The sequence below is a fragment of the Sinocyclocheilus anshuiensis genome, unplaced genomic scaffold (genome assembly GCF_001515605.1).
Source record: "Sinocyclocheilus anshuiensis isolate Anshui unplaced genomic scaffold, SAMN03320099.WGS_v1.1 scaffold3711, whole genome shotgun sequence".
Lineage (NCBI taxonomy): Eukaryota > Metazoa > Chordata > Actinopteri > Cypriniformes > Cyprinidae > Sinocyclocheilus > Sinocyclocheilus anshuiensis.
The window spans coordinates 1-3,726 of NW_015536692.1; the positions used below are offsets into that span (position 1 = coordinate 1).

A 3,726-nucleotide genomic window follows, 5' to 3' on the forward strand; every position below is an offset into this window, starting at 1 on the left:
CACCAGTGAAACTAGCTAGCTGCCTATCAATTGTCTGTCCACTAATCTATTGTGACGAGTGGTTCAAGTTGTGCACCACATGTACCTGACTCGGTAAAGAGTTAAGTTAACCTTAGCCTTAATTGTATTGTTGGAGCATTTTGATGTGTATTAGCCCTATTCGGACGGTATGTTAACTGTTTCTCATGGGAACTTAAGGTATTTTCAACATTTACAGGGGCTAGTCAGTGATTTTATTGCAGAATGTCGGTGTTTCAATTCAAATTTCACCGTTTGAATCCTTTCTGACCACTGCGCAACACCGTACGACAACTTTTGCGCGTCACTGTAATTTGCATGCATTTTTAATGTACACTTTTATTACTTAAATGCTGGGAAGTAGGCTATTTACAAGAACAATATTTCATCAGCGCTCCTCCTCAGCCAGAGGAGAAAGAGGGAAAAAACAGATAAACATTTGAAATGGGCCATACAGCAAGTTGTTAATATTAGCCTACAATTAGGCTATATACATTAAAGATATAAACCAAGCAATTTAATGTTTACCTCATGTAAATATAAGGCTGAATTAACTTATTTTAATTATTATATTTTAAAATGACATCACTTTGAGATAAAAAAAATAATTTCTATTGCATATGTCGTCCTATTTTTAAACAGGATATTTAAATAACCACATAATACAAATTATATTATAATATTTTCCTATTGTTAAATTAAATATGAAATTATTCATATTTTTCCAAGCATAGACTATTGTATTTACAGCAGACAATCATGCAACCACGTGAGCAGTGCATTCCCAGGTTTGTAGGATCACAAAACTCACTTCTCCATGAATAAAACAACATCTAAATACATGGGTTTTATCACTGATGTGCCATGCAGATTTATTTTTACAGACATCCACATGAGAAACCATTACCGTCCGAATAGAGCTATTGAGCACCATGCTTTAACAGAACTATTGGACAGTTATTACAAATTAAAAACCCATTAGTGAACAAAGACAAAGATGTTGTGTAGTGCATTAATGAATGATTTTTCATCATCTGACTGAGTGTTATCGCCCTGTTTAACTTTGTCTTTTTGGTTCCTTCAGGATGCAAACCAACAACATTGTCAGAATGAAGTTCAAGGAAATATTTTTTTTCTTCAAAACCTTTTACATTTGAAATGTTTTTGGAATGTGGTAAGAAATAAACTTTAACATTGTTAATATCATTAATACTTTTCCCTAAATTAATACTTTTTTTTTAATAGTAATATAAGTGTATGATTGTGTCTTATGTTGAATAAAAATAACTCTCTTACTTCCTTTGGCATTGCTGGCCTTTGTCAGTTTGCCAATGGTTTGTCTTCCTTCAGTTGCCAAAAAATTGTCCTACAATGGATGTTAAAGTCTTTGATGAGTCAATCATGATGAGGAATCATTCGACTACCTGCTGACATGACCAGACCTTGGTGTCCTAGAAATTTTCATCCCAGGCACAGCAAGTCCCAAAGGTAAATTGTTTGACATGCTTATCAAGTTTTGTGTTTATTCTTAGCAGTATTCACCAATTCACTGATTTGCATAGGCTAACGTGTCTATTGGATTAATTCTCAATAGTTGTATAGCATGCTATCAAAGTAGTATGAACAGATAATCAGACCACTGATATGGTTTATATTGAAGATTCTTTAAGCTTTAGGAGATACCGAGGGCACGTCAGAGTCTGATGACCCAGCAATGTTGATTAGAAGTCCTCCTGAAAAAATCAAGTTGAGGAACGTCGTCTTGCCCAAGTAAGAATCACCAGTCACCAGTCTTAATTGCATCTATATAGAATGACTTAAATATTAAAGATATTTGGAGCTATATACACTTGTCACTTGTCAATTTCTCATCTCTGCTCTGCAATATTACATCATTCCTTCCTCCAGATGTTCGAAGATATCCTAAAGAGCAGCCCTGGAGGTGAAAAGGTCATAAAAAAATACGCACACACTAAAAGTCTGTCAGATGGCCGAAGACGTGACATGGTGAAAATCTTGGTAGCACATTTGACAAATGAACATGGGTAGGTTGTTCATACAGTTCATACAGTATTGATGTTTATGATGTTATGGGTTGTAATTGGTTTATGTTTGTGCGTGTAGAACAAGCACAACAAGCACTTTAAAAGAAGAATGTGCAAAGGGAATCATCGCCCTATTCCCATACTTGGTTGACCCCAGGAGCAAGTTTGGTTATGTAAGTAGCTGTCGCCTCTCAATCTCTTTCATTTATTTTCAAACATTTATACCCTGATCTTTTCGCAAGGGCCTAGTACAGGAGTTGCAGATTTACAGTAAGAAATTGTTTTCATTTGGGACTCTGAATAACAGAATCATGTGGTTGATAAAGTTTAACTGTATGACTTCATTTCAATACTTGTAGAGGTTTCAGCTCAATTCATCCACACATCTGTAGTCATCAAGACTTGGTCATGAATGTGCTGTTAATACTGAATCTGTGTGCAGCATAAACTAATGTACTGGAGTGGTTAATGTATTTGTATTGTATTCATCTTCCAATGAAGTTACGTCAGGTTAAAATGAGCAGGAGGGTGTGTTCAACTCCTTCTACCTAAAAACTAAAAACCTAAAAGCCTAAAAAATGTTTTGTTTATTTTGTTTTCCCTGTCTCCAGGTTGGGACAGCGACATGTCTTCCATTCAGGTGCTGCTTCACCTTTTGCCACCCTCAAGTCAATGCCGCAAAAGACCAGGAAAGATCTCAGCTAGACAAGCATGTGATCGTCTTGTGAAATTCATCAAGGTGAAGCTACTGATGAAGCAGATCGAATGACACTTGTTCATAATGTTGTATTAATGTGTGACATTGAACTTGCATAATTCTCAGAAAGGCTCTTAAAGGGTTAGTTCACCCAAAAATTAAAATTCTGTCATTAATTACTCACTCTCATATCGTTTCAAACCCATTAAAAAAAACGTAATTTTCATCTTCGGAGCACAAATTAAGATATCTTTTGAAGAAATCCGAGAGCACTCTGACCCATCATAGACAGCAAAGGTACTACCACAAGGCCCAGAAACGAAGTAAGGACATTGTTAAAATAGTCCATTTGACATCAGTGTTTCAACCATAATTTTACGATGCTACGAGAATACTTTTTGTGCGCAAAGAAAACTAAAATAACGATTATTCAACAATTCTTCTCCTTCAGGTCAGCATCCTCAGCCATTATCGAGAGTACCATGATGCATGCGTGTGAAGCTGCTGACATCGAACATGCATGTGCTGCGCCTTGCTTACGAGCAGAGGAAAGCGTGCGCATGCGTCCTGATACTCTCATTAATGGTGGAGGACAGTGACTTGGGGGAGAAGAAATTGTTGAATAAAGTCGTTATATTTGTTTTCTTCGCGTACAAAAAGTATTCTCGTCACTTTATAACATTAAGGTTGAACCACTGTAGTCACATGGACTATTTTAACAATGTCTTTACTACTTTTCTGGACATAATTTCGTTGCTTTCAATGGAGGATTTAAAAAAAAACCTCTCGGATTTCATCAAAAATATCTTAGTGTTCTGAAGATGAACGAAGGTCTTACAGGTTTGGAACGACATGAGTAATTAATGACAAAATTGTCTTTTTGTGAACTATCCCTTTAAAACAACCCTTTGTTTTTCTCAGTGTATTTTAATAATCTGAAGAACCCTTTTCCAACATAAAAAGCAT

At 35.9% G+C, this 3,726-nt stretch overlaps 2 long non-coding RNA genes across 3 annotated transcripts in view; both read left to right on the forward strand.

Annotated features, from left to right (window-relative positions):
- Positions 1-1,082: 1,082 nt before the first annotated feature.
- On the forward strand, positions 1,083-2,152 carry LOC107654716 (uncharacterized). Of its 2 annotated transcripts, XR_001630361.1 has the most exons (5): positions 1,083-1,192; positions 1,343-1,506; positions 1,679-1,788; positions 1,927-2,063; positions 2,143-2,152. It is a non-coding gene; the product is annotated as an uncharacterized LOC107654716 (long non-coding RNA). The 2 variants fall into 2 exon arrangements; XR_001630360.1 differs by lacking the exon at positions 1,083-1,192 and having other exon boundaries at positions 1,275-1,506.
- An 8-nt stretch (positions 2,153-2,160) lies between these two features.
- The window catches only part of LOC107654724 (uncharacterized), a 2,834-nt gene continuing 1,268 nt past the window's right edge, over positions 2,161-3,726 (forward strand). Inside the window, exons 1-2 of the long non-coding RNA XR_001630362.1 lie at positions 2,161-2,236; positions 2,675-2,802. This is a non-coding gene — a long non-coding RNA (uncharacterized LOC107654724). The remainder of the gene's footprint in view (positions 2,237-2,674; positions 2,803-3,726) is intronic.